Raw genomic sequence first — 10,052 nt, forward strand, 5'->3', positions numbered from 1 at the left:
GAAGCAAAGCAGGCTTGTCCTCTGGAAATGTATCTTACCTTGAGTCAATGTTACAGTTTACAGTTGGGGTTTTTTTGTTTGGTTTGGGGTGGGGTTTTGTTTGTTTGTTTTTAAATAAGCACTGTCAATTTAGTAATTTGGGTAAAATACCTCAATATTTAACTCAGGATGGTGTCACAGGGCAGAATTCATCTCACATAACCTGCAATATTCACAATGCACATGTCTGCCTCTGAGCAGTTACTTCAGGCTCCTTTTTTATTCACTGCAGATCTAGGCACATTATTGTACTCAAAACATCTGTGTGAGAATAAAATTAATCATGCCTTAGAATTGGTAGTCTCGGAGAGTCTAGATGACCCCATTATATGTGCATATCTGCAACTGACCCTGTGAATGCCCCTCATGACGTGGCTCAATAACTACATAAATACGCAGTATTCAAGTTATTGTGGAGTTGCCCTACTTCCATCATATTTTTATGTGTATTAATCACAAGCACAACACATGCTCCTGAAGCCCGCATGACACTGAGTTTCTAACCTAAAGGACATGCTATCTGGTACAAGCCAGGACAGCCTATTTTTAACCACAGGATATTGTAGGTTGCGTAGGTACACAGGTGTAAGATCAAATTTTCATTTTTCTACTATATTCATATGGGCATGGTAGAGATGTGCCAGGAAGGGAGTTTGCATAGGGAATTTCATTGTGAGAAGATCTTGCTTATCAAAACGAAATATAACAGGCAAATAGATTTAACAGAAACACCCGTGAATTTAACCAAACAACTTCCAAGCTTGGATGCCCAAAGGTAGGTTCCTCAATCAATATTAAAGACGCTAAATAACTAACTGGAGTCTTGAAGTGGTGAAAGTTACCTGCCTTGGTTGTGAACCCAGAAGCTTTTCTCTTTGCCTGTCTCGAGTCACCCCATAGAACAAATTGGGGTGCATGGGCTGGGTGCACCTGGCTGGAACCCTGCTCCATCACAGGAGCTCTTTGAAATCCTCGTCAAGGGGAAAGCTGGCATGAGTTTGAAGGCAGGTTATACAAGTGCATGAGGTCTTTGGGGTACTTTTTCAACTGAAGTGAACAGATTTTTTTTTTTTTTTTTAATTTGTCTGGAAAGTAAGAAGAGCCCTTTGAAACACAATGACATATTTTCACTGCCAGTTTCCTCCTCAGCTTCTAGCTGGCATTCTGCCTTGCCTTGCAGGAAAAAAACCCACAAGATTATGTACCCTGTTGTCGAGAGCACTTCCATTTTCAAAAACAAAGCATACAAGATACTGGAATCCTGTTCTGCAAACTGGTGGAACTGTTTGGCTACGTTTTTTCTAATATGCCTGAAGTACAGAGGTTCTGCAAATAATGCAACTCCAGGTCAATGCTAGCTGAGTCAGATCAGAAAGCGTTTTGGACAAGGAGCTAGAATATAGATCCCAGATTTCTGCAGCTATTTGGTTGGGTGGGTGACTGTTCATGCCTGAAATATCCTGAACTTAGGGACTTCCCTCACAGAAAGGAGCACTGACAACCTGATTCAACCGCTTGAGACATCTAGGTCAGTGGCTCCTCTATTGCAAGTCAGGGTCCTGCCGCAGAGCTGGAAGAGGCGGGCTGCACTAGCTCCATCTCTAGAATTAAACTGAGTAGTGCCAGAGCACAGGGATCATGCACACCAGTTAATCATCAACACAATCCCTGGCACAATTTTGGTTCATGCCAACTAGTACTATTCCAAAGTTTCTGCCCAGTAGGAAGTCACACCTCAGGGGTTTTTGAGGTGGGGAAAAAAGTTTTACAGTTTAGTTTGTGTTGGAAAGGAAAAGGGTCTGATTTCTGCACAGACAGCATTTATACAGATGGCCCTGGGACAGGAGGGGGTTGCAGTGGTGACCACTGCTGCTGTTCTTCATCCCACTGCTCTGCCACAGTGGCAGCAGCAGAACTGGCTTCAGCCTTGTTGAAAGCAACAGCAACAGAGGCAGCAGGAGGACCCACCGGGGAAGCAGGGGGTGCGGAAAGGAAAATTAACAGGGAAGATGGAGTCTTGTACCCCAAAAGGGATGTGAATTCTGTCCTGCATTTCACCCTTACCGCTAGAAGGAGAGGCATCTGGATTTGACAGGCTGGCTGTCAGCTCTCTGGGACTGCTAAACATCTGAATACAGTCTAACTCAGATTTCTGACAACTGTCCTGAAACCTGGCTGTTTGGCATGTCCGGGAACAATGTATAAAGCCTTTAGCAATGAGTCTGAAGCTATGCTCCCAAATCTCTCCTTCCACCCCACCCCAAATCCCTCTTGTTTGTTTGGAAGCGCGAAATGACAGTGTAAGATGACAAATTTGGGCTCAGGGATCACAGCTCTAAGTTTTAAGGTAAAGTTAAACCTTCTAAAAAAGGGAAGATGGAAGATGGTAAAAACCTCTTAGAAACAGGTGCATACAAGGGAATGCTTCATTCAAAATCATTGTCATCTCCCATATACAATTTTCTTTCTCTTTTTTGTTCTATTTTGCTCTGTCTTTATTGCTCCCTTTATCTGTAAAAGGCTGCTGAGGAAATACTAAATCAATAACCCAAGACAGCAATTTCTCACAGTGATGTTGAGAAGCTAACTGTGAGTAGAAAACATGAAATCATAAAAAGATGGGGGCAAGGATATTTCCTTTCTCAAACAGTTTCTGCCTTCAAACTTGCAAAGTCAGTTGTGCATGACGTTCAGGGGCAAATAAGGCCAGGCTCAGCATTTTGTTACTGAAAGGAATGGGATGTTCCTGCTGCCATTGAATAGAAGGTAACATACTAACCAACTGATACTATTCTTTCTGTCTCTGGATCCATCTCATTCATACAAGATAGATCCAAAATTTAGCATCCTAGATTTGAGGTTTTGTCTAATTAATTTGTAATTTTTTCTTTCTTATTTGAAGCTTGAGCTGTTCCAATAGAGAGGTTCCAATAGAGATAGTACCTCAGTTAACTATTCCTGGCCTCATAGATCCAAGAGACATAGTGTACAAAAGCTGAAACTCTCAAGAAAAGGTCTAATAATCTCAGCACCGCAGAGCCCTTTAGGGAAAAATTATTTAAACTGATGCATACCCTTAAGCTGAGACTGTTATGAAGCGGTCTAATTTTGGTGCGTACTGCTTGATGAAATATTTATGGGTAGCTTAGAAAAATGAAGAACTTATACAATATCGAGACACAAAACCCCCTCAATAACCTATTTGAATGCATGCTAACACTGGATACCAATACACTACAATAATAAAGACATTCACTGTAAGAGTCCCAGTGTGCCTGGATTGGTAAAGTCCCCTTCCCGTGGAGTTGGTTATGAAAACCCACATAATGCATGCTCACTGTCCCTCACCCACCACAGATCACCTACCGTTCCCCAGCATCCTGCAACAGCCATGAGACTGCAGTCCAAGAAGCCACAAAAACTATGGTGTGTCCCAGCACCGTACTGGGAGAGACCAAGGATACTGGCAGTGTTTCCACTCTCCAAAAAAACAGGGTTTTGCTATTTGAAATGTCCAGATAACATCAGAAATAGGTGCAATGAGTCCCATGTTATAGAGGAAAACTGAAGAAACAAACCAAACCAAAGCCAACGGCTGCAGACAGTTCGACCTGGGGGAAAACCTCCTTTCTTATCTTCATTTGGTAATGAATGTCGCTTTGAGGATGTCTGACAAGCAAACCAGTTAAACATATAGAGCTGGTGCAAATATGCATAACTGCCTTCAAACACTTCTAAGCAATGTATGCGTCCGTGTGATCTCCAGCGTGGGCAGCCTTGACAGAAAGAAGAAGAGGGACTGAAGAGGATCAAAAAGGGGTTTCAAAGAGAGGCAAGGCAGTCAGTTAATAGAGACACCCAAAAAATTGAAGAACGAACTGAATAACAAACAGCAATTTTGGGGAAAATGCCTCTTGGGACTGGGGGTCCAAAAAAGAAAGTATTCTGGCAGAAGAAATGTGAGAGGGAGGAGAAAGAGAAAATTTCTTAATATAAGGAGACGGGGGATGAAAGGACTGAGGGAGCACAAGAGATTTAGCAGGAGGAATTACAAAGAAGGATGGGAGGCAGATAACAAGGGAGATATCAGAACTGGTGATAGACACTCCGGAGTATGAATGGAAGAATAAATCAAAATAATCAAAAAGAAGAGCTAGTTAGGGCACTGGGGCAGTGGCAGGGAACATTTTTCAGAGTATTTTTAAGTGCCAAAGTTAGCAGGCTCATTTCCAGAGGCTTCTTCTGTAGAAAATGGAAAGAGACAGGCTCCTCCAGGGAGCAAGCATATCAAAGCAGCAAAGTTTCTTTCTGAAGAGCTTGTCTCTCTCCTTCAGTTAGAGAAGAAGCGTAGGGAGCCAAGCTGCATAACCAAGGTACCTACACTGTACACCTAAAGCAAACACATCTCAAAATAACACCAACTAGAACATGTCAACAGAGGTAGTTTGGATAGCAGGTGGTGGAAAAAGGGAAAACAACAGAAATAAAATAAGGAAATTCAGAAAAGGTCTACTCAGAAAAAAAAAATCAATTTTTCGTTGATCATTCTGGTGAACATTTGACAGCCCTTTCTCATACATTAACTGCAAGTAAGCAAACTAGTTGAATTGTAATTCTGTTGATGCAAAATTGAACACCTTAAATAAACAAAAGATCCCAAAGCCGTGAGAATAAAGTTCAAGCATGTAACTTATTTATCCATTTGAGTTAAAGAAGTAAAATCTGTAGCACAATTTTATTCCCATACTAATTGTTCTCTTCAGCAAATAATTATGCATACCACATCTCACTGCATGGACAGTCCCTAAATAAATTTTGAAATTTGTTCTTTTAAATGAAAGAGCAGAATTCTCCAGCAAATACATAACAGGCTCCAAATCATTCAGATTTAAATGCTCAGTAGTCAAGGCTAACTTAAGTACTTCCTTCAATCCTAAGGCACTGACTATTGATTTTAAAAGGTGTGTTGGTATTAGGGGGTTACACAACCTGAAGTTTCCTTCTCAAAACCATTAAGCACTCACGTTTAAATTGTTTTGCTTGCAAATTGCAATCGTTCAAATTTCTGTGGAGTGCAAAAAATAGAAAAATAAGCAACCAAGGAGGCTTAATTCAAAATGTCAATATAAATATGATTTATTTCTGGGACTTTTACACATCTCTCTGGCTCTTTTCCCCCTATTGATGTCTCTCTTTGGAAGTCATTCCTTCTCTCTTTGTGTGCCAAACAAGCTAAGCATGAGATGACAAGCACTTCAAGCAAACAAGTTGTTACCCTGAAAGACTTTCCATGAATAGGGTCTGAAGCAAAGACCTTTTGCAAACCTACACCCCTTCAAATTTAGGATTCGGATAGGATGAGGATTGGAAATGCTACAGACATAGAATTAGGGAACTATGCTTCTTGAAATATTTAACTTGTTCTGTTTATGGTGGTGTTTTAAGGCATAAGACGCTTGCAGATTGGATCACATCCTTGCTATTGCCCACAAACAGCACACAGTCTGTGCAAGTGGGGCTGCACATAGCATTCTGTGCTTTGGGCACTGCAAATCCAACCAGCTGGAAAGAAGTTTCTAAAAGTATGCTTGGAAATGTACTCTAGTGATATTCTTGGAAATAAAGAGGTGACAATTGCAGGACATCTCTGTACAAGAAAATCCCAGTGCTCGAAATGCAGGTGCCACATGACTATTGCTGAAGAACTGATCCAAATTTCACAAGGAATATTGATGATGATACTGCTCTTCTGAATATCCTTGCGGGGTCATTCTGTCATGTCCAAACACTATTAACAGAAGAAGAGCTGACAAAAAAAAAAAAAAAAGACAACTAAGAACATCACTAAATAACAGTGTGGAAGATTTCTGTAAGGTAGCATTAAACCAGGAGAAGCAAAGTCAGTGATGATGGTAGTGAGGTAACTAGCTATACTAAGCCCAGCAATTCAGAACAGCAGTGGGTGGGCAAGCACAGCAAGCAGGAGAGATTAGTGTGGAGCCAAACACTAACTGATCTTCAGAAATATAAAACACTATCAGCAATGAACTTCCATTACACCAAAATCCGAGCAGGCTTTCCAAGGTGTTAAGTGATAAGTGCAGGAAGCAGTTGCAGTTTTATTAATTTTGCTGGAAACAAAATTTTCCAGAAGTAAAAGAAATGCATTTTGACCTGAAGCATTGCATTGTGAGAAAAATCAAACTGTCTAATTAGGATTCAAGGATTAATTTTGATATTATTCCTAATAATAACGATGAGCAAAAGGAAATTTAACAGGTAGCTCCATGAACAGAGGAACCTGGATCCCCATAGCTCTGTGTCTTAGTGTTGGTTGGGTTGTGTATTTAAGAAGATGAGAAGCTTTGCCTGCAGCTGGGTGTTTTTAAGGTCTGTCTTTCATGCGGTTTCACTGTTATCTAATAGTGGTTCAGCTCCTGCTGCAGTCTTCCTTTCAACAAGAACATTTATGGGATCCCTCTTTTTTGCCCATCTACTTTCATGAAACCAGTAGTGCCTTAATATCTCTGAGGCCTCTACCCCTCTGTAAATTTGGTCACGGTGTTCAATGGTTATTGGATAGAGGGCAAACACCTTCCACACACATACACGTATGTAAACACACAGAGCATGATCCCATGCCCCTAATTTCCTAAGCAAATCATCCAAACAAAAATAAACAGGGTTTTTCAAAATGACAAGTCATAATACTGTTCCAAGAAAAGGCCGAACTGAGTACAAAAAGGCCAAAAATTAGTTTTTGCAGATTTTGTTTCGAAATGGTTTTGTTTGCTTGTTTGGTTTTACCAATGAGCAGCCATTCTCTGGCAAGGTTCCTAAACTGATCCCTGCATAAGCAGAAAAAAGCAGAGCTCAGACTTCCGAACCCAGTCCTGACGTTACACAGGAGTGCAATTGAACACGAACAGCTCTTCATCTGCAAACTCAGCTCAGCTGGTGTAGGTACAGCTGAACCCCACACAGTCCGAATCTGCACACTCAGGCAAGGAATCACTGGAAGTTGGAGAGCTCCCAGTCTGCCAGGGCAAATTGCAAAGGGTCTTGCAGCACTGCCAAACAGCGTTCACTGGGCCTCCAGTGCTCTCCCACCTCACTTCCAGTTGCTTTTGCCCATGCCCACATTTGCCTGCAAGCAGGACACCCCTCAAAGTGTGTTCCCACAACTTAGTTCCGAGAGCTGGGCAGCGTCTCTCCAAGTGCAGGGCTTGATATATTTATCTCATCTATAGAAGGAAACCCATCCCACTGGCCCCCAATGCTGTGGCCCATCCACATGAAAAGGAGCGGGCAGGGACTGTCCTTCCAAGCAATACAGACACTTCCAGTAACACCTCACAGAGGTGTCCAGTAATGGAGATGAGCCCAATACCAGCACGAGAAAGGAACTGTTTGGACCCCATAGGGCAGTCTGGGGTTTGTTTAGGCAGATTTACGGCCTTTTTAACTTGAGGGTGCTGGAGAAATGTGAATCTTACACTTCCTGCTATTAAACATCAAATCCCACTGATGCCAGTGGATGTCACAAGAATAGAGTCACAGAGCCAGTGAGATGAGGGACCACATAAGACCTGACAGAGATGGGACAAGATGCTACAAGAAAAAATGAAATACGCTCTCTGAGTTTGGAAGACATTTAAATATCTATTGCAGCAATGAGAAAAAGCAATCACCCACAGTTCTGTCTCTGTTACACAGCACAAGCCCCCCATGTTCCATGGAGCTAATTTGATTTTGTGTGTGAAAAATCCAGAAGAAAAACATTTAGCCTTGTTCTCCAGGTCCACTTACTGTGATTTAGGGCATGGGCATCGTACAGATTCGCTGCTGGTTGCTAAGACGGAAAGACCTGAAGGGGAGGATCCAGCCTTTCTTGCCGTATCGTTCATGCTGATGTTTGAAAGACAATTTGCTTACCGCTCCTGTGAAATGAATCAAAGATGCCACCTGAAACCACAGTGACACGTATTTCCTCATAGCTTGTTGTATTTCACTTAAGAGTCATGATTTGTTTTCCAATGCATGTTATCACTTGCTGTGTTTACATTGTGTCAAAGATGATAAAGAAGCAGAATCAAAACTGTGTTAATCCCATATAGTTAATACCTTAAATGCATGTTATTGTTTGAATAGTTTGAGCAACGTAATACCTGAAAGAGTGCAAACAAGTGACACTGAGCGTGGAGTGCTGAGCAGTACAAGCCGTGGGTCTGGGCAGGAGGCTGCTTATGTCCTTCCTGTGACAAAGCGAGTGATCTTTTCGATAACACGTATTTTTGCTGGACAACACCAGTTCATTGCACTGTGTGGGAAGGTGCTGGTTTTGATTGAAGCTTTGCTGGGAGGGTTTCTCATCTTTCATGTGGTCAAAAGCCACTGGCAAATTAGGGCAACAACCTCAGATAATCAATAGCTCAATAGCCTAATTGGTAGGGGTACAGCATAGGTTTCTTTCTTGCTCTTCCTCAGCAGGACATCTGGAAGCTGTTACTCATTGTATAAGTAATTAAAGAGTAATTGGGCAAGAGAGACTGACGCCCTAACCTGCTGTGGTGAGATTAGGACATGCCACTTGCACCACAGTGGCCAGCTTCTGTATGTTCAGGGACACTCGCACTCCCAGGTGTGCATCTAGAGACCAGACCAACGCAGGCATGATTTCACAGCTCAACTTACAACCCTGCCACATCGGACTTCCACCTGCACCCCCGCCTTCCAGCATGGGCTCAGAAATACCTACAAATGGCCAGCCAAATCCAGAGGTCCTGTGGAGATAAAAGCGCTCCGTGAGCTGGGTTTGGCCGTCGGGTGTCTGGTCAATCATTTCTGTCTAAGATAGGGAAGGCTGCTGAAAACTGTCTCAAACCTGTCAGATGCAAACAGGTCAGAGCGCCTCGTGCTACACACAGAACACTTGCAGCAAAGACCGCTTCCAGCAAATCCAGCTGTGGCTAAGAGCCAGGAGACGCTGGGGAGGAAAGAGACTCATCGATCTGCCGTGAAGGAATTTTTATCCTCAAACTGGTGCTGATGTGCCAGGAAATCACTTCCAGCACAGCACTTTGCCAATGCGTAGTTCAAGTCCGAAAGCCGCCGTGTGGAGCTACTGAGCCCTGCTGCAAGGCGTGCTGCTGTCAGACTCACCTTAGTCACCTTTGGCATCCTTAATCCCCCGTCTGGGGTTGCTAATGTATGGCAAAGTGGCCAAACGTAGTGTTTGCTGCGCTAGTCCTGGATGCGCTGCTAGCTATGGAAAGAGGCACATCTCCACCGTTTGACATCTGTGGCCTTGGCATCCCATAGGTGTTTCTGGTGCTCCCCCAGGGGTAAGATACGTGGAGCTTCATCCGTGATACTCCTGTGCACTTTGACTCTTGGCCCTGCGATTAGTTGAAAAGTGTTAGCAAAACTTCCGCGAGCGCAGCGCAGGTGGTGGGGCTCCCCGACCTCATACCTGCGGTGCTCAGCAGGTCGCCCTGGCAAATCTGTGTGAGATCTGACTCGGCGAGTTATCTTCCAGACGGCTCAACCCGCAGAAATGTATCTCTGAAACCACGTCTTCCCCTTCTTCGGTAGGGGCGATGGTGGCGGACGAAGCGGGGTAGGAAATACCGTCCCGGGGAACTGTCCTCCCTCCCCAAAACCCCGCACCGCGACCCACGTTTGCGCCGTAACCCCCTCCCCGGGCTCGCCCGCGGGGACGGGCCGGGGGCGGGCGGCATTACCCGGCGCTGGCCGGGGCCGGGGCCGGGGCCGGGGCCGGGGCCGCGCCGCGGGGATCGCCGCCCCCTTCCCGCTCCGCGGGGGCGCTCACCGCCGCGGGGAGGAGCGGGCACCGGCACCGTATAAGGCCCGCCCGCCGGCCGGCTCCGCCACTCCGCTGCAGCCCGCGCCCCGGACACCTGCGCGGGGCGCTCCGCACCGCTCCGCACCGCTCCGCACCTGCCCCAGCCGGCCGCACCGCTCCGCACCTGCCCCTGCCCCGGCCCCGGCGG

This window comes from Buteo buteo, chromosome 26 (assembly GCF_964188355.1).
Source record: "Buteo buteo chromosome 26, bButBut1.hap1.1, whole genome shotgun sequence".
Classification (NCBI taxonomy): Eukaryota; Metazoa; Chordata; class Aves; order Accipitriformes; family Accipitridae; genus Buteo; species Buteo buteo.